The sequence below is a fragment of the Ixodes scapularis genome, unplaced genomic scaffold (assembly GCF_016920785.2).
Source record: "Ixodes scapularis isolate PalLabHiFi unplaced genomic scaffold, ASM1692078v2 PGA_scaffold6__148_contigs__length_123643588, whole genome shotgun sequence".
Taxonomy (NCBI): domain Eukaryota; kingdom Metazoa; phylum Arthropoda; class Arachnida; order Ixodida; family Ixodidae; genus Ixodes; species Ixodes scapularis.
The window spans coordinates 87,379,396-87,400,872 of record NW_024609881.1 but is presented as its reverse complement, the minus strand read 5'-3'; the positions used below and the strand labels follow the sequence as shown (position 1 = coordinate 87,400,872).

Genomic DNA, 21,477 nt, shown 5'->3' with positions numbered 1-21,477 from the left:
CGTCAACGCGGGCGGGGGGCTGTGTTAACGAGCTCGCCAGTGATACAAGCGCCGTTCGAAAAGGGTGGCCAGAGCGGCATGAGCTTTCCGCGGAGTGCGTATAGCCATTTCCGTCCAAAGTTTATTCCGGAGTGCGTACAACTTTACTCTTTTCGAAAACCTAAAGGCCTCAAACCGATCGAAACTCGGTGACCCGAGGAGGAGGAGGAATAAACGTCTTTATTCGCCTGCAGAGCTAATAGTTTGCAGCTCGCTTTGTTTTTGAATTTGGTTTCGATGGCGATGGCGATGCGGTGACGTTTTCTGGTTCCGACGACAGTGGTTACGACTAAACACATTTGACGCAAAGTGAATTTTCCTGTTTTAGTCGACTCACATTATAACCTTTAAACACAAAAAAACTGTTTTAACATTTATATAATTATTTGTAATAAAGTATGTTGGAGTTAATTGTGTACTAAACTGAAGCTTGACCTCTCTCCGCTTCGTTTTATTGCAACATGGCGGCGACAATCGATCTTTGAGCGTGCTCTGTGCCGTGCTCCACCTATTTTTTGTGCATTGGTTGTCCTGTGATCCACCTCCTGCGATCCGCATAAGCCGCAGGCATGCTGCCTAAGTATTCTGTGCCCGCCGAAAAGAATAGCCAGTCTTCTCGAAAGCAAGGCTGCAACTAGGGCTGCTCGGATCACAGGACTGCTTGGACGTCGTCGGCTCCCACAAACCGCGTCCGCGCGCCTCACGTCGTTTGCTTTGTGCCTTTACGTTTCCGGTGACGGATCCCCCAGCCCTGGCCTCAGCCTTACAGGCTTAGCTGGTGAAAAACAATCTACGACAACGCGGCATCTTTGGAATGCGATTACTACAATCAGTGACTCTTAAAACCTCAGTGACCCCCCTCAATTGGGAGCTGTGTGTGTCTGTAGGCGTTGTAAAGAGAGCTCTTCGACGTGAACGCTCTTACCTTCACGGTGTGAAAACTCTTCGAATGGTCATTCAACAGGCGGCGCTGCGAGACACGAGCCTTCGGCGTTGCTTCAAATCGAAATGTGGTTCTCGAAATGGGCACTTATACTTGGTTTCATACATACCGTGCAACGCTAAGAAGATACTGAAGTGGTGCGCATAAAAAAAACAGAAAAAAAAGTGAAAGCCGTTTACAACTCCCTGTAACGCCGAATTGGAGCGCAGCTCTTGAGGATGAGGAGTGAAGGATACTGAGGGGAGGGAAGACCCCTCCTCCTTCTCCTCCTCCTCCCCTCATTCTTTGATATGCTCCGGGGCGGGGGGTCACCTGACCTCGGGGAGGCGTGACCTGGGGTCACGTGACCTTGGGTGTCACGTGGGGGTCACCACAAGGTCACGTGACCCCCAAGGTGACCCCCACGTGACCTCAGGGGTCACGTGACCTTGAGGGTCACGTGACCTTGAGGGTCACGTGACCTTGGGGAAGAGACCACGTGACCTCGGGGGTCACGTGACCTGGGGGTCACGTGACCTGGGGGTCACGTGGGGGTCACCTTGGGGTCACGTAACCTTGAGATGACCTTGGGAGGGGTCACGTGACCTTGGGGGTAACGTGACCTTCAAAGGGTCACGTGGGGTCATCTTGGTATCACGTGACCTTGAGATGACCTTGGGAGGGGTCACGTGACCTGGAGGGGTCACGTGACCCCAAGATGACCCCGCGTGACCCCCAAGGTCACGTGACCTTAAGGGTCACGTGATCTTCAGGGGGTCACGTGGGGTCACGTGACCTTGAGATGACCTTGGGAGTCACGTGACCTTGAGATGACCTTGGTTACGCCGACGCCGACGCCGCTCAAGCCAAGAACGGGCCTCTAAGAGCTGCGCTCTAAAAAAGTGAAAGTCGTTTACCACTCCCTGTAGAGCCGAATTAGAGCACAGCTCTTGAGGAGGAGGAGGGAAGGGTACTGGGGGGGGGTCAAGTTACCTTGGGGGGTCACGTGACCTGGGGGTCACGTGACGATGCCGATGCCGATGACGTCATCAGTAACGATGACGATGCGGATACCGATGACGGCATCAGTGACGTCACTGATGACGTCATCAGTGATAATGACAATGACGATGCGGATGCCGGTGACGTCATCAATGACGATGACGATGTGGATGGCGGTGACGTTATCAGTGACGTCACTGATGACGTCATCAGCGATGATGACGATGACGATGCGGATACCGGTGACATCATCAGTGATGATGACGATGACAATGCGGATGCCGGTGACGTCATCCTTGAAGTCACTGATGACGTCATCAGTGATGATGACAATGACGATGTGGATGCCGGTGACGTCATCAGTGATGATGACGATGACGATGCGCATGCCGGTGACGTTATCAGTGACGTCACTGATGACGTCATCAGTGATGATGACGCTGACAATGCGGATGCCGGTGACGTCATCAGTGACGTCACAGATGACGTCATCGGGGTTACGTGACCCTGGGGGTCACGTGACTTGGGGAGCCACGTGACTTTGGGGGTCCGTGACCTTTGGGGTCACGTGACCCGAAGTCACGTGACTTTGGGGAGTCACGTGATGCCCCAGCATCGCTGATGACTGACGCATCTGCCATTCATATCTGTAGGGACTGGACGCACCGTCAAGCGAGTCCAGTCTCGGCCAAAAAGGCAAACAGCGCGCAGAAAACGGGGACTAGAGGAAGTGCAGACAGGACAAGCGCTGGCTCTCAACTGAAATTTAATCACAAGGAAACAAAACAAAGAAAACAGCAACTCCGCCCACGTCACATGACAAATTCACCACGTGTCCAAAAAAAAACATCTCTTTGCTACTCAGGCCCAGTGACGTTTGGCTTACGCAGTTCGCGCCGGCTTTGATGATTGCATGCGCCTCTAAAATTTCTCTATTCACTCTTTCCCTACCATTGCCAATGATACTAGTCTTACTCAAAATAGGTTTGCACCCACAACTATGACAATGCAATGGCAAATGCCAATGCAATGGCAAATGCCATTGCATTGTCATAGTTGTGGGTGCAAACCTATCTTCAGTAAGACTAGTATCATTGGCAATGGTAGGGAAAGAGTGAATAGAGAAATTTTAGAGGCGCATGCAATCATCAAAGCCGGCGCGAACTGCGTAAGCCAAACGTCACTGGGCCTGAGTAGCAAAGAGATGTTTTTTTTTGGACACGTGGTGAATTTGTCATGTGACGTGGGCGGAGTTGCTGTTTTCTTTGTTTTGTTTCCTTGTGATTAAATTTCAGTTGAGAGTCAGCGCTTGTCCTGTCTGCACTTCCTCTAGTCCCCGTTTTCTGCGCGCTTTTTGCCTTTTCGTCAGTATGAACCAACTAACCCACATCGCCACCCTTATCCAGTCTCGGCACAGGAAAAGAGATAAAGATGCGCGCGCTAGCTATACGCTCACGCGCTCACGCGCTCACGAAGGGCAGTTTGTGCCGAGACACCACTGAAATAGAACGTTGTTTTGGAACGTCCGTCTCCTGCCTGTTTCTTTCACCACATTTGGTGACCCGGACGTGCTGTTCCAAAACAACGTTCTATTTCAGTGGTGTCTCGGCAGGAACTGCCCTTCGTGAGCGCGTGAGCGCGTGAGCGCATAGCTAGCGCGCGCGTCTTTTTCTCTTTTCCTGTGCCGAGAACGGTCGATCACCCTTAAGGCTGCGGTCCCACGGCAGCCATCTTGAACAAAGCGTTAGTTCAACCAATAGATGGCGACACGCACCCGTGGGTGGTAGAGTGCCTTCATACACACGCGCGTTTGCTTGAGTGGTGACATGTCAGCCATTTTTCCGCCCATTCGTTTTTTTATGCATTTTGAAGTGCGCGCAATCCGGTGTCACTCAGCTCGAGCGTCTAGCTTTAGCTAATACATAGGCGCCATTTTGCCGCCCAAGTCACGCACCGAGTGCGCGAGAGCGTCACGCACTGGCACATTCAGGGGAACAATGGATGTCTTCACCCTGAGACAGACAGACATGTAGGCACCCTAGTGGGTGGCCGAAACATTGGTTCACAGTGGGATGGCTTGAGCACCATCACGTTCCCCTCGGGGCCTTGCTCGCGCCGCTGCCAGCTGTGCTCAGCTGGCTCAAACAGCGTGGCCCAGCAAACGGATGTATGCGAGAATGTCAGGCTGGGTATAAATTGTTCTCTGATATAGGGAGATGCGGTACAGCGGTTGTAACGGGCTTTCGCTATAAATCTTACCAAGAAGGAATCAAATGTTGATTGACGTGGCAATATTCTATCAATAAAAATTTCTTCTGCAGGAATGCACGCTCAGTAGACTCAATCTTCCAAGACACCAGTGGTAGCGGACGTCAAGTAAACTGCGTCGCGATTTACGGTACTTACCTCACCATTATAATGACGACTAAAATATGGTCACGAAATATTATGTTTCACAGGGTCCGGAAGATGTTGTAAAGGTTGTTACATTATAGTTTCAGAAACTTTCTGGAAAGACTCGAAGTATTCCTTGAGTCCAACGCCATCATGAGCAGTAACTGAAAACGATCCACTATTCAGTCGGTGGGTGGCGAAACGTATCCGCATCTGCGGAGTCATGGTCGATGCGTACTCTAAGTGGCTGGAAGTTTACACGATGCCTGCCACGGCGTCAAAACACGTCATTGACGTTCTGCGGTCTCTTTTACTTACTTTTGTCCTACCGAAAATACTTTTCTCTGATAACGCGCCAAATCTTGCTTCAAATAAAATAAACAAGTTTTTGATGAAAAAAAAAAACGGCATCAGGCATCACATTAGTGCACTATACCATCCTGCAACTAACGGGCAAGCAGAACAGATGGTGTGCAAACCGAAAAAAAGCCCTTTTGATGCTTAGGGAAGAAGCAGTTCAGATCGCCAGGTGCTTGTTCCAGCAGCACGCGACGGTCTCATACTACATGGTAGAAACACCCGCCGAAGCAATATTCGGCGGACGAAAAGCCACACCCCTCGATCTCATGACACTATGGCCTACGAACGAAGATCGAGAGATTCCCAGATCAGGAGTAATGGCAGTTAATTCGGTCGGACAACTCGTCTACGTGAGAAATTTCAGCGGAAGTCGGGCCTTCCATGTAAAACTTGAGTAGAAAAGGCTCTTTGTTGGTTGACCAGAAGGTGTCGTTCCTCTGAATACGTTGGATATCAATGCCCTTGAATGTAAATACAACTAAATCACATTACTCTCTTTGTCTATTGTGTAACTGCCCTTGTATTTGATAGTAGAAGCTATGGTGGTGATTTGGACCTTCCACACCAGGCTCCTTTTTCTTATTTTTCGCCTCATACTCCTTTGCGGTTTAAGTATGCTTCAAGAATCTTTTGGAACGGGGACACTTTACGTCAGCGAGGCCATTTGTTCCAAGAAGTCAATCAGGGAATGCTCCTAGAAATCCGTCCCTCATATTAACGAATAAGCCGCACTTCTGCACAGTGCAGTTTTCTGTTCCACGTACAGTTGTAAAGCAGCATCCTCATTGATTCTGCCATATACTGTTGCGGGTGAAGAAAGTCTTTAGGTACACGATACTTGAAACAAGTCTGGCACTGTACGTTAAGGTTCGACACCAACTAATATCGTCGTCCTTATAGAGCATCATCATTTAATCATTACCTCGTCACCTCATATTGCTCTTCATCAACAGTAAGTACAATAGGCTACCGCCATATTACAATCCAAGAATTGAAAAATTGAGTCGTTCAGCCCTTCAACGAATTTATTATTTATATAATGTCATTACGTTACATTACCTCGAGACGATCGACGTCGTCCATCGTCGATCTTCAAATACTTATACCTGTATATAAATTAGACGCACAAAGCGGGGAGGGGGGGGGGGGGGGCGGTGGCCGAGTGCATGGTCTAGCGCACACCAGCTCGGAGCACTTGGAGCGAAAGCTCGCGCTGCAGAACCCACCCCGCCCCTGGCCGTTTCGATCTGGAAGATCATCGTACCGGCCTGGCGGTCGTGTATCCCTACTGCGTGGTGCACGTTAAAAATGCCAGGTTTGCGGTTGTACCGCACTGGCTCAATAGCTCATCTACAGCTGAGACATCAGACGCCCACTAAGGCAGACTAACTTCCGGCTGTATAAACATACACACAACAATTTGCAATTAGGCGCATAATAACAAAGAACACAACGTGCCGCCTCTTTTCTTTGGATGCCTTTTTTTAAACCAGCAAAAGCTCACGCGTTCTTTCTTTTGAGACGGTTAGAACGGTCGCACATAAAACCCGCATTTCTCCTACCCGGCCGCTTCCTCCTCTCATTATGTGTAGTTGGTTATAACTAAATAAGCTATAATAATGGTGTATTATTCATATTTACTTTCAGTTTCAGTCAGGGAAAAGGAGTTTCGCGGGAACTAGAGTCAATAGATGAACTGCGCTTAGAGTATCGGCACTCTCTTCCCCAACAGTGTTGTGAACGCCGCCATTCTGGTGCTTGTGCAGAGCAGGCGCAACTGCCGATCGTCATGATTCAAGAGTGCGACATCCTCAGCATTAGATTCGGTGTTAGGAAGCTCATGTAATGTTGCTTTCCTTTGTCGCAAACTGTTTAAAATGGAGCACGGAAAAGCGTTTCTTGTGATTTCAGATAAAGCTTCAAATAACTGGCAACCATGATCTTAAGCCACAATATGGCTGAGTGTCGCTACTCTGAAGAGTAGCTCAATTAATGACACTATTCGTGCTCTTGTTCAAAAGGCTTGTAATACCTGGAGGGGCCATGACGTAAGCCCCGTGGATTCCACAAGCCACTACCTTTTGACACCTGCCTCTTCCTCATTGTTCCCGCTTGTGCCACTAAATATAGCTACGGTTCAGAGTAAAGACAGTTGGCCATATTGTGGCTTAAAATCATGGTTGCCAGTTATCTGAAGTTTTATCTAAAATCACAGGAAACGCTTTTCCGTCCCCCACAAATGTTTAAACAACCCGCGACAGAGCATTGCAATATTGCATCAGCTTCCTAGCACCGCATCTAATGCTGAGGAAGTCGTACTTTTGGATCATGACGATCGGCAGTTGCGTTTGCTCTGAACAAGACCCAAAATGGCGGAGCCCAATACAATTTTGGGGAACGGAGTGCCGATAATTTAAAGCTCATTTAGTGACTCTAGGCATGAAGTGAACTCGGGTGTATGCGGAGGGCAAGTTCGTCTGCTCCTTGCGCAGGGGGTAGCAGTGACGTGAGAACGCCGAGCCCTGATTGGCTGATCGCGACCCTCTATCTGAGCGTCGTCTGCTCCTTTGCAACATCGTCTGCTCGCAACGTCGTCTGCGTCTGTCTTACCTTTCCTGCGACTTTCGGAAGTGCAGAGGCCAGATTCACGAAACGATCTTACGCCCAAAATGTGCGTAAGACAAAACTATGTGTAAGAACAAATTCTTATTTACGAAACGAAATTTTCGTAAGTTTTCCGCAAGTTACGACGAAATCCTACGACAGCACCGAAGCTGTTTTGCGCACTTCTTACGATCAAATCAGCATGGCCGACAGCGTCGCGGTCGCGACGACCAACGGACGTTTATTTTTCTACGTGCGCTTCTCACGCGTCCCAACTTCAAGCAGCAAGAAAAAAGTACTTAAAACAGACCATGACGAAGAAGAACGCTGGATCCACAAACACCCACGAAAAGCTCCAACGGCCACGATTCCACCGACAACGACCAAGTGGGCACGGCAGATAGTCCTAGCAGGCACTCCGACTCGGCGACCGTCTGCCCACGACCGGCTGGCGTGCTGAATGGAATATGCCCGCGCGACCCTTGTGAACCCTTCCCGTCTTATACTTTGATCGCTGACCTCAATTTTAGATTAAGAGGTCAATCTCTTCCTCTTGTCATCTCCTTGTTTTCCGAGGCAACGGTGACTCTCGCCGGTAAAAAAGCGGTGAATCTCCGACAAACGCAGAAAAGGTAAAGCAGCCATCGCTTTGACTAGCAGACGTAAAGCAGACGACGTTAATTGAACCAGCCAACCGACGCCGTTAATGAGTGAGGAGTCTCGCCGCACACGAAAGGAGGAAAAAAGTATTTGGGAGGGAGCTTGCGGACACTAACCACCCTCACTCTCGGTTCTTAGCAAACAAACCTCGGCGCCTCGGGACACCTCGCCAGTGAGTCCTTTGACTTCCCTCCTTGATGCGCGTCTGCTAGTTGTTAGACAAAAACAACGTACCGCTCGAGTTATTTCGCCTGCCCTCTCTGAGAGGCGAAGTCGAGCTCGCTCGACTTCCGAAAGTCGCAGGAAAGGTAAGACAGACGCAGACGACGTTGCGAGCAGACGACGCTCAGATAGGGGGTCGCGATCAGCCAATCAGGGTTCGGCGTTCTGACGTCACCGCTACTTCTTTTCTCATGCGCAGAAGACGAAAATGAGCCCACTTGCGAGGCGTATTCTTTTCCTCTTCGTCTTTGTTGTTTATTGATTGCAATCATATCGAATAATGAACACATTATATCACGCTACGCTTGTGTAATTATTTGTCTTAGATTTATTAACCTGACCCACTACTTTGACCATTCATTTATCGATAGTAAATCTTCCAATATATTTTTTAAATGTGGAGGTAAAAAGACACGAAGATTGATGATGATACAGACGCCAACGCCGCCCTCGGAAATTGTTTGAACATTAGAAATCAGCAGTTTGTCTGCCATCCGTTAGGTAGCGCAACAAAACGCCCAAACAGTTTTTAATATTTTTTTAAAATTAGCTAAGCTCTACACCTATTAAAAAACCGAAGCAATATCATTGTGAAAATTTAATACATCGCAATGTATATCTATTCCAAACAATAAATGTTATTAGATGCCAATAAATCTGGTTGATGTCCAAAAAAGATATGCGTCAAAAACAGGTAAGTTTGAAGGGCTCCTGGAGGTTATGACTTTGAAAATAAAAAAAAGCCATCGTCCACCTCTTGGGCAATCATTGTAGCTCTAAATGTTATAAAAGATTTGATCATAGCTTAATTATTTCCTCAGCGGCATTTGAAGTACCATGACTCGAAGCACAGAAAAGTGCTACGTTTGATATAAAATATCTAAACAAAAAAATTTTACACAACATTACATTTTATTCCGCATATTACCAATTATAAGCACTACATCTGTAGCTAATTTCATTGTCCTAGCACTTGTCATTAAAAACATATTTGTGCTGAAACATGTCAATTTTAGGGCAATATTTGGAGGGACGAAAAAAACAAAGTAGTGCAAATAACAAAAAAGTGTATCGTTACATTCTGCTCCGACATCATCTTAACAAAACTGCTATATTGGAACCGTGTTATCTTTAATTGATCGTTCATAAAACATGAACTAGCGGAGCAAGTGAGGGTCCGCGCGATTATATTCGCAACGCTACAAATGCGCATGAACCGTAAAAACCAACACATACATAATATCAAATGAAAGAGGATTGCATTGCCTTTCGAATGACATCAATCACACAAAACAGTATTTAAAAGGAGATGAGTAATGACCTGCCAAAAAGTACCTAAACTGCCACATTCAGTGGGACCGTGGCCTTAACCTCGGCCTCCGGTGGGTTTTCCGGTGGATCTTCCGGGTGTGCGGAGTTCCGGAATTGGAATTTCTTGGTCATCGGCTTGACTCCTCGGGCATTCGCCCATTGCCATCAAAGGTACAAGCCATCGAAGATTTCCCGAGGCCGACTTCGACCACCAGGAAGATTCACCGGAAAACCCGCCGGAGGCCGAGGTTAAGGGCGATCGGCCGCTCTCGGCACAGGAAAAGAGAAAAAGACGCGCGCGCTAGCTATACGCTCACGCGCTCACGCGCTCACGAAGGGCAGTTCCTGCCGAGACACCACTGAAATAGAACGTTGTTTGGAACATCACGTCCGGGTCACCAAATGTGGTGAAAGAGACAGGCAGGAGACAGACGTTCCAAAACAACGTTCTATTTCAGTGGTGTCTCGGCAGGAACTGCCCTTCGTGAGCGCGTGAGCGCGTGAGCGTATAGCTAGCGCGCGCGTCTTTTTCTCTTTTCCTGTGCCGAGACTGGACTCGCTTGACGGTGCGTCCAGTCCCTACACACGTGACCTTGGGTGTCACGTGACCGGGAGGGGTCACGTGACCTTGGGATGACCTTGGGGTCACGTGACCTTGGGATGACCTTGGGGTCAAGTGACCTTGGGATGACCTTGGTTACGCCGACGGCGACGGCGACGCCGCTCAAGCCGTGAACGGGCCCCTAAGAGCTGCGCTCTAAAACAAATGTTTTACTCCGCGCACTTCGTGGACGAGTGGTACATGGTACTGCTCTGGCGATACAGACGTCTCGGTGGCGGTAGATCGAAACTACTCAACGCGTGAAGTTTTTTGTTTTTTTTAGACATACGTTTTGTGCAAGGTTGTGCGTATTGCCCAAGTGCATATTTCAATTCCTCCTTTCCTCGCTTTTTATTTATAAGTCGCCAAGAGGCCACATTTTTACCATCTGCTCTGTCGCTTTGCAAGTGTTATTTGCCTCCAGCACCGAGTTATATTTTTCTTTCGTGCAGCGTGGAATGAGGAATCGCACTGACAGCAGCCTTGTCCCAAAATTTATAATAAGACGTTAATCGACATTAGTTTCGGCCTGTACAGTTTATTTTGAATTAGCTGTCAAGGGTAGGAATCTCGCTCTTGGGGTACTTGCGATGCACATTCAAGCGAATGGCGTTGAGTGTGAATTCGTCATGCTTGACAGGCCTCGAGCTCGAAACTTCTACGTTGCGAGTTCTTCGCTTCGGGGACGCCACCTTGCCCATAGACACTGCGCCTTGTACTTTGCGACAGTACGGGCGCACACTCCGGGGTCGTCTCTGACCGTCTCCAGGACTTCACGACCGACTTCTCCGGAAAACGCGTTCTTTTACTCGCGTACACATTGGCGGTCACCTCCTTGCACTTTTTCGAGGTCTTCGCAGAACGAATCTTCGAAAATATCCGATGAGGAGAGGTACTTGAGCTTGCTGCGTATGTCGCCATCTTCTCAAAATCAGCCAGTGCCACGCAACCCGAAAGCCCGCAGCGGCTGTCGCATGGACGAAAAGAAAATCAATTTGAAGTAGTTTACATTATTTTTTTCCTTTTTATTGAAAACAAAATGTGTGCTCCGTCAAAATCATAACGCCACCATCAGTTACTAGCTCCACCAAGGCACATTTTTCAAAATTTAAAAGAAAAATTTTGTAGGGTACGCACTATTTTATGGGGCGAACGTAGGCACGGTCGGCGATGCAAACCGGTGGGCTAGCGTTGACTGCGTTGCATGCTATGTATGAAACGGAGTGTAGTCCCGAATAAGCTGCTGCAACTTCACTCACGATCAGAGACGCACCCCACGACAGTTCTAAAAATATGTAAAATGCAGACGCAGGATTCGGCTTAGAATAATACGCACGACGCGAAATTTGTTGGATCTCGTATAAAACGAATTCTCAAAACGAGTACTCGCAGGTGTAGCTATGTGGAAAGATGCCCGCTTCATACGGAGCGAACCCAGGTTCGATGCAAGAAATAGATATACTTTTTTTTTTCGTTTCGCAATTATTACTGAAAAAATGAATGTCGACGAACCTTCGTGCATACGTTTTTCTTTCCTTTTTAATTTTTTTTTATTTTTTTGTACAATTATAATTGAAAAAAATGAACAAAATCAAGAGCATTCGTGGTACCTGATGTAAACTAAATATTGTCACGAATGACAATTGACGAGGCGACGAACGACTGAAGAAACATAAAGGTTTATTACGGCAAAGTTGTGCCCAAAGAAAAAATGAAAGCCGTTTACAATTTCCTGTAACGCCGGTTGGAGCGGAGCTCTTGAGGAGGATGGAAGTGTACTGAGGGACAGGTGACTCCTTAAGGTCACGTCACCTCATGGGAGGTCGGGTGACGTCAAGGGGGTCACGTGACATTGGGGGGGGGGTCACGTGACCTCAGGAGAATCACGTGACCTCAGGCGGCCACGTGACCTCAGGGGGTCACGTGACTTCAGGGGTCACGTGACCTCGGGGGGTCACGTGACTTCGGAGGAGGGGCTCGCGCGGTGCATTATGGGACATTTCCCATAATGCACCGCGCGGTTACGCCGACGGCGACGCCGACGCCGACGCCGACGCCAACGGCGACGCCGACGCCGCTCAAGCCGGAAACGGGCGCCTATGAGCTGCGTTCTAAAAAGTGAAAGCCGTTTACAACTCCCTGTAACGCCGAATTGGAGTGCAGCTCTTGAGGAGGAGGAGGGAAGGGTACTGAGGGGAGGGTAGACCCCTCCTCCTGCTTATCCTCCTCCTCCCCTCATTCTTTAATATGCTCCGGGGGGGTCACCTGACCCCGGGGGGAGGGGTCACGTGACCTCGGGGAGGGAGGCCACGTGACCTCGGGGGGGGGGGGGTCACGTGACCTTGGGGGGTCACGTGGGGGTCACCTTGGGGGTCACGTGACCTAGAGGTGACCTGGGGGTCACGTGACCTTGAAGTGACCTTGAGAGGGATTGACGTAACCTTGGGGGTCACGTGACCTTGGGAGGGGTCACGTGACCTGGGGTCACGTGACCTTGACTGACCTTGGTTACGCCGACGGCGACCCTGACGGCGACGGCGACGCTGCTCAAGCCGGAAACGGGCGCCTAAGTGCTGCGCTCTAAAAATATGTCGACAGAGCTTTGCTGAACTTAATGGTGCGGACCCCCTTCCTAGAGGTGCATAGGAAATCAGCGGGGCTTAGGTTGCCGGCTGGACGCCGCGAAGCAGCGCTTACAGAGGGGAGGGGGGCCACAGAGGGGGGCCACAGAGGGGGGCCACAGAGGGGGGCCACAGACTGTCGGAGACTGTTGGCCCAGATTTTATCCGATTTGCCTCTTGGGTGGACTCCTCAAACTCTGTGCTGGTCTAACCGGAAAATGCTTGCTAGGGCTTTATCCGACCTGCCTTTTAGACTGATTCCTCAAAATCGATTATATTTTTTGCAGGCAAATTGCGAAGATTACAAATTCGGACATGCATTTTTTTATGTTGCAAAATCTCGCCCGAACTTTTAATTACATTTTGTGAATGTCGAGTAGTACCCAGTATGCTAAACATTGTGCCTCTGGCATCTTTCTGTTCCTAGTGCGCTCAAACTGAAGTTCGCAATCCTGGTACAGCTTCCAGATTAAACCCAACCTGCTCAAATTGTATAATGTGCTTCACACTTTGATCTGTGTTTGCATCCATTCTGGATCTCATGCTCCGGGTACGACTCCCAGTACAAACACAGCTTGTGCAAACCGTTTCTTTTCTGTCCTTGTATATTTCCCGGTATAGACCCGTACTGTTAAACCGTGTTTTGCGAATCCGGTACGTTTCCTGGTTTATGTAAACCATTTCTTTTCAGTCCTGGTATATTTCCCGGTATAGAGCCGTACTGTTAAACCGTTTTTTGCAAATCCGGTACGTACACTAGTTTATGCAAATCGTTTTTTTTTTCTGCACTGGTGTGTTTCCCAGTATAGACCTTAACTGCTAAACCGTTTTTTGTTCAATAAGGTACGTTCCCTGGTTTCTGCAAACCGTTTCTTTTTTTTCCTGGTAAATTGCCCGATATAAGCCCAGACTGCTAAACCGTTTTTCTAAAATACGGTAAGTTTCCCGGTATATTCAAACCGTTTTTCAGATTCTCGGTTCGCTTTTCATACTGTAATCATACTGTTTGTTTTTCGGTAGGGCTGGTCTTACTAAGGGAGCTCGTACTGCATGTATTACGTTGTTTCGATAAGTGCTGGCTTCCTTCCTCGACTTTCTCCTGTTTTGTCACCCGTTGGTTGACTAGTTGAGCCTTCAACTTCATCATTGACAGGTGTCCCACGATGCGGTCGTATACTTCTATGCCGTAAGTGAATTCTTTTTCAAGTTCTTGAGTGGGTATGAATGGCTCGATAGCATCGTCCAGGTACTTAATTTAACACTCATAGTTTGTTAGCCTCACGATGATTTCTTCAAAGCTTCTCCCTGTTCTCGTTTCTGGCATTGCTTTCTCAAGAAAATCAAAGAGAGTCTTTACCTTCGTGCGTAATGCAGATCTTTTTTAGGCAAGGTGTTTGATGTTGGCATTGCTGAGTGTGATAATACCTCGGCGGTCCATTGCGTTGCTTGATGCCTCGCTCATGTGGCCGGTTGATCGTTGGTATGTGGCTGTAGTGACCTTTCGTTGAGTCCAGTCAGGTTCTTACCGTTTCGTTATAGCTTCTCTCTGAATTCGGCACCATGTTGCAAGTTCGGCTGACTGGTCGTAAGTAGATGAGGTCAACAACTGCGTTTATATACAAATATTGACATTAAAATGTCTGTCCTCGTCCGCTCATGGCCAGGCCTCGATCGTTCATCTCGTGCATTCCTTATCTCGGGATACCGTTTCTTCTTCGTCTTTGTCGGGATGCACGCCGCCTTCATATAATAAGTTTCAACAGGCCTCTCCAGTCGTGCTGTTAAAGAAGAAGGACCGAACGCCTAGGCTCTTCATGGACAACCCGCGGCTCAATACACTGACGAAGAAGGATCTCTAGTGTCGTGTCCGTGTGGTGATGACAACTACAGCCCGAATACTTATGAGTTTAATATGACCCAGAAGAGCCTCAGTGCCTAGCTTGCGCCATCGGTAGCTCGCAGTTCCAGAGTGCGCGCTCAGGGATCGCGCGCACAGGGCAATGCCGATCTTCGTCCTTTATGCGCGAGTGGCGCCGCGCTGGACATCACACTCCTTCCCCCTCTAGATGCCGTCGCCATATCTTTGAGGAGGTCGCCTTTGACGTTGAGGTCTAGCGGAACTGTTTGATGGGACCAAGTCGGCATTGGGCTGCACTTCTGCTTGAGCCTCTGGGGCACATTGCTGTTCTGCTGCTGACGGTTCCCCAGTCGTCGGAATGGTCCACTGCGCTGGTAAACTTTGTGGGCCATTACTGGTCTTCGCTGTCGAAGATGCTTCTGTGACAAATTGTCTCGGGTGGTCTGTTACCGGGTTCCTTATGTGATCTTCGTGTCGTCGTACTGTGCCTTGGTCTGTTCTGATGATCCAAGAACGAGATCCAAGTCTTCTTATGATTGTTCCTTGGATCCACGACGGTTTGCCTGTAAAGTTCTTAACGAACACCTCTCGGTTAACAGAAAGATTTCTGGGAGACTTGGTTGTTCCTGGTGTATCCTCATCTCTTCCCCTTGCTTGCGGTTGGAGGCGAGTGATCGCCGTTGACAACTCGCGACCCAACATCAGCATGGCTGGAGTCTGTCTCGTCGCGCAACTGATGGTGGTGTGTTGCTTAAAAAGAAACCGAGCGATTCGGCACGATAAGCACCCCGTCTTATCCTTCGACACCGCTTGTTTGGTCTCGTAAACCATCCTTTCAGCTTGTCCGTTGGTCGCCGGATGGTACGGTGCACTCGTGACGTGTCGAATACCGTTATTCTTAAAGAACTGTTCGGTTTCGGCTGATACCAGTGACGTACCGTTGTCGCTGACGATCTTGCGTGGTACTCCGAATGTTGCGAATACATTACGGAGTTCCTGGATGAGTGAGCTGGAAGTGATGGTGTTCATTTGACGAACTTCCAGCCATTTGCTGAAGGCGTCAACTATTATCAGCAACATCTTGCCTTCAACGGGTCCGGCGAAGTCGATATGTAATGTATCCCATGGCGTCGTCGGTCGTTGCCATTCCGGAGAAGGTGCTTTGGGCGGTGCCCGTTGATGCTGTTGGCAATTGCTGCACGTTCTTGCCTTGGCTTCGATGTCTCTGTCTACACCAGGCCACCAAACGTAACCTCGTGCAGCTGCCTTCATGGCCACCATGCCTCGATGACCTGCGTGGAGTAGCTCGAGGACGTGAGCTCTGGCTGCACTGGGAATGACTACCCTCGTGCCTCGCGTCAAGCAACCGTTAAGTGTCGACAGTTCAGTGGCGATAATTTTGTACAGCCCGCACTCGTCCTTGCTCAACTCTCCCAGATTGCCGTGATGTATGGCCTTGTAGACGAGTGCCAAAGTTTTGTCTTGCGCTGTGAGCGCTGCAATGCGTTCTGGGCAAAGTTGAGGAATAGGCGAGCCGGCCAACATCAGTACATCTCCAGGTTGGCAGGGCTCGTCGACACAAGCAGGTAGCGGTAGCCTGCTCAGAGCGTCTGCGTTTTGATGTAATCGTCCCCGTCTGTACTTCAACTCGTAGTCGTATGCACCTAGTTTGATGCACCATCGTGTCATACGCGGGGATAGCACTTGAGGTATTGTTTTCGAGCCTCCAAGTATTCCCAGAAGTGGTTGGTGGTCCGTGTAGATGGTTACCTGTCGTCCAGCGATGTATTCATGGAAGTGACATACTGCATAGACAATGGCCAACCCTTCTTTATCCAGCTGGGAATAGTTTTTCTCTGCTGCTCCTAGCGTCCTCGACGCAAAAGCAATCGGAGCCTCACGTCCCAAGGCGTCTCTCTGAGCAAGCACTGCTCCTACGCCGTAAGGGGACGCGTCGCAGGAAAGAAGCAGGGGCTTGTTTTCGTCATAGTGGGCAAGGACCGTGGATTCCTTGACTAGTTGCTTGAGCTTTCGGAACGCTTCCTTGTGACTGTCCTTCCAGAGCCAAGGAACATTTTTCTGGAGAAGCTTGTACAGGTCTGTTGCGACTGTAGCTCTGTTCTTGAGGAAGCGGTCATAAAATGCCAACAACCCCAGAAAGGCTTGCAGCTCAGGTTTCCCGGTTGGCTCTGGAGCGTCTAGAATCGCTTGCACTTTGTCAGCGGTTGTGTGAACCCCTGAAGCATCAATTTTGTGTCCCAGGAAGGTAGCTTCGCTGACTGCAAACTTGCATTTTTCTTTTTTTAGTCTCAGACCGGTGCTGTCTAATCTGGACAGTACTTGTTCCAAACGCTCAGCATGTTCTTTCTTGCTCGCTCCACTGATGATGATGTCATCTAAATAGACACTTATTCCGTCTATGCCGGCGAGTGTTGTTTCCATCATTCGCTGGAAGATCGCTGGTGCTGCTGAAATTCCGAACGGAAGTCGTGTCACTCGGTACAATCCTTTCATCGTATTGATTGTAAGTACAGCTGCCGTCTCTTCAGTTACCTTTAGTTGCTGGTATGCTTGGCACAAGTCTAGCGTGGAGAAAGTAGTTCCGCCTCTGAGGTTCGAGAGCACTTCTCCTGTTGTTGGTAGCGGATAACTGGCCTTTTTCGATGCGGCGTTTACCGTACTCCTGTAGTCGCCACAGAGTCGGATAGCTCCGCTCTTCTTGCGAACGAGTACAAGCGGCGTAGCCCACTCAGAGTGTTGAACTGGCTCAATTATCCCTTGGTTCTGCAGCTGTTGAAGCTCGTCTGTCACCGCTGATCGTAGCGCGAGAGGAACAGGGCGAGCCTTGCAAAACTTTGGCGGGGCTCCTTCCTCCAGCTCCAAGTGCACTGGAGGTCCCGTGTATCCAGCGATGTCGTCTTGGAATACCTTGGAATGTCGTTGTAGCACTGCCTCCACCTCCGGTGGCGTGGTCTGCTGCTGCATCTGATTGATTCCTTGAACTCGGATGTTGAGCGCGTCGAACCAATCTCTACCCAAAAGGCTGCAGCCGGCCCCTTTCATTACCAGAAGCGGCAGTAGGTAATCCTTGGACTTGAAGCGTACTCGAACTTGCAGCGATCCCAGAAGTTTCAGGCCTTCGCCACTCCAAGTGTAGAGCTCCAAGTCGTTCTTCGTGAGCTTTGGTGGGTTCTTGGGCCAGGTTGAGCGAAATGTGTCTTCGCTTATCAACGAACAAGCGGCTCCAGAATCGACCTCGAACTGAAGTGGTTTACCTTCAATCCGAAGGGAAACATAAAATTTCGGGAAGCACCTTCGCGTGGTCAGCTGGTTCAGCTCATGACATGTACATCTAGAAGAACACGCTGGCTGGTTCGCCACTTCAGTCGCTGCTTCAACGTTGTAGTTAGCTTTCTTGTAGCCTGTTTTACCTTGTTGTTTTTTCTTTGCAATGCATGCCTTTTCAATGTGTCCTTCCTTTTTGCAGTAGTGACACTCGGTAGTCTTGAATCGGCAGGCCTGTGGGTCGTGTTGACCTGTGCAACGATAACACGGACGTCCCTTGTATGAAGCGGACTTGTTGCATGCATCCGTTGTCTTGTTGACCTGGAGATCCTCCTTGTTTTTTATACTCTGTTGTTGTTTCGAGGCACTCTCAGCACGGACGGCGATGTCTAAGGCGCTTGCGAACGTTAAGTTCTTTTCTGCGAACAGACGTTGTTGCAGAAGTTCGTCACGGATGCCACAGACAAACCTGTCGCGCAGCATCACGTCCAGTGGCAGTTTAGTGTCCCATTGTGGAGTTGCCGGTTGTGCAGCCGTAGCCACTGCATCGGGTGCTGCTTGTGACGCCGGTTGCTGCGACGCCGGTTGCCGTGCCGTTGTCGATGCCACAAGCGTAGTTGCGGAAGCTAAGATGCCGACATTGCAGTCTCCAGCCAGCATTTTGAGTGCCGCAACGTAGCTGTTTATGGACTCGTCCGGTAGTTGGTCTCGCCTCTGGAAGTTGTACCGGCTATAGAGCTCCGAAGGTTTTGGATCGAAGTGCGCGCCGAGGATCGTCACGAGTTCTTCGAACTCGACATCCCCGGGTCCTCTGGGTGCTACCAACGCTCGTACGATGTCATATGTTTCTGGACCGCACAGCGTAAGTAGGACAGCTCGCTTCCTGTCCACGGCGCTGATGTTATTCGCCACGAAGTAGAATCCGAGGCGCTCAATCCAGGATGCCCATGACTTGCCTGAGAAGGCTTCCATTTTGCCTGACTTAGACATGGCTCGAGGTCTGAGGTTCCAGGCGTCGTAGGTCCTTGATTACTCGTCGCCAGTGTCGTGTCCGTGTGGTGATGACAACTACAGCCCGAATACTTATGAGTTTAATATGACCCAGAAGAGCCTCAGTGCCTAGCTTGCGCCATCGGTAGCTCGCAGTTCCAGAGTGCGCGCTCAGGGATCGCGCGCACAGGGCAATGCCGATCTTCGTCCTTTATGCGCGAGTGGCGCCGCGCTGGACATCACATCTAACAAATCCCACGTATTGGTGACACACTCGACCATCAAAGTCGACAAACGGAATCAAGTTAATTGCCTTCGAAAAAATTGGGTTGTGTGTGGGTTTATACAGCCTCGAACTTGGTCTGCCTCACAGAGGCGACGAGTCTCCCAGCTGTAGATGAGAAATTTAGCCAGTGCGGTACAGCCGCTAGCCTGGGGTCTTTAACGTGCATCACGCAGTAGTGATACACAACCGCACGCCGGTACGATGCTCATCCAGATCGTCACGCCAGATGGACTGTGCCTTTGGAATTTGTAGAACACTGGCAGCTATCCAGAGTGTCACAGATCCCATGCTGGCAAGCCTAAAATGGCAGAACAGTCTAGTCTACCTCGATAACGTTTTCGTATTTTGAGTGACCTCGACGAGCACTTGAGATGTCTTCAAGCCATGCTCCAGGCACGGAACTAACCCCCAAGCAGACTAAGTGTTGGTTCTCTCATGGCGAACTGAATTTCCTAGGTAATGTCGTGAGCAATGAAGATGTTCGGTCTGACCTTGAGAAGACTCGCGCCGTAGCAGTGTTTCCAACACCATCAGATGAAAAGTCAGTAGGGAGATTTTTCGGACTCTGTACTTAATACAGACGCTTTCGTTCGAGATTTCCCGAAAATTTCTTTGCTGCTGATCCCTATCCCAAAAGACGCCGTCAATTTGAAATCGAGGGAAGAACAAGAACAGGCATTTGACGAGCTGAAGGGAAGTATCCAGTCGCCTCCGATCATAAGCCACTTCAGTCAGTCAGCAGAAACAGAAGTGTACACAAAGGCAGCAACAGAGGACTTGATGCTGTACTGGTCCAACAGCAAACGAGAACCGAGCTAGTGATTGACTACCCTGGCCGCACGCTGTCGAACGTGCAGCGAAATTACTCGACGATTGAGAAGCTAAGTTTCGCCGTTATCTGGGCGATAGCAAAATACCGCCCGTACTTGTGCGGAAACTCGTTTAGAGTGGGCGGACCACCCCTCGTGTTTGTTGTCTCGCGAACATTGTATCCACCAGGACGTCTCTCTCGATGGAGCCTAAGGGTGCAGAAGTTAAACGTTACAGTAGTCGACACGTCAGGCAGCATGCACAGCGAAGACGACTCCCAGTCCAGAGGTTCCGTCGAATCAGCTCCCATCGGAACCAGAGATAACGAAGGCAAAAGATCTCAAGGAGCAGTGAACGTTAAGGACATAGCAAAATACCAGCGAAACGACCCTGTACTGCGCGCTCTAATCGAGCACTTGGAAGAATAAAAAATTGCAGTTCCCATTTACTTCTCAAGAACATTACCAATCTTCGCACTTCTTCAAGGTGCCGTCTACAAAAATAACTCTTGGAACAGCAACTCGATGTGGCACTTTGTGACACCCCCCCTCCCCCTCCCGGCATTTGAGAGGAGGTGTACCAAGCCTACCAGGACGCCCCAACGTCCGGACACCGCGGTTACAGTAGGACTCGGGCCCGTATTTGCGAGTACTACTGGCCTAAACTTGACAAGATAATTCGCCATAATGCAATATATTGTCTTAAGTGCCAGAGTTGCAAGAAACTACCAACAAATTCATCAGGACCTCAGAGCCCGATTGCGCCGCCTACTGCTCCGGTTTAGCAGATCGGAATAGGTCTAGTATAGGACTTTTCCCAGCGTCGGCCATGGGGAACCGCTGGATAATTGTCGCCTCAGGTTGCCTAACCCGGTACGCCGAGACAAAGGCCCTTCTCTTGAGCACTTCTGCAAAAGTCGCCAAATTTTTTTGTAGATTTCATTGTTCCCTGGCATGAAGCCCCGAGGTCTTGAATATTGACCTAGGGTCAGACTTCATGGCCCAGCTGACTCAGGAGAATATTCAGCCAAGATAGGCTAGCCATTGTTAAACCACTGCGTAACTTCCGCCGACTAACGGACTGACAAAACTGCTCGACAAGACCACCGCCGACAGGTTCTCAATGTACGTGAACGTGTTGCGCAAGTCGTGGGACGAAGTATTACCATATGCAACGTTCGCCTACAACACTGCGGTTCAACTACAAGGGTAGCATGATTTAAGAGAGTAGACGGCAGAAAGATAACGACGATGCCCGATTCGATACTAGCCCATAGCCTAGCAGACGACAGCACCGACGACGCCCTCTTGGTCACCAAGCGGGCAGAAGAGGTACGCCAGTTAGACCGTCCAGATGGCCTTCCCGACTCAGTTTCGCACTCTCGTGCTATACTCCGCGACAACTTTTCTTGGCAATGCAGTGGACGCTACAGGCCCGCGTCCCCTCTCCCATTTTGAGTGTGCGCGGGCTCTCCTCCTCTCCCCGGAAATGGGGAGAGGAGGAGAGCTTGCG

At 49.6% G+C, this 21,477-nt stretch overlaps 1 protein-coding gene across 1 annotated transcript in view; it reads left to right on the top strand.

The window, feature by feature from the left end:
- LOC120838916 overlaps positions 1-21,477 on the top strand; it is a 159,735-nt gene that overhangs the window by 23,530 nt on the left and 114,728 nt on the right. The window lies entirely within an intron of this gene.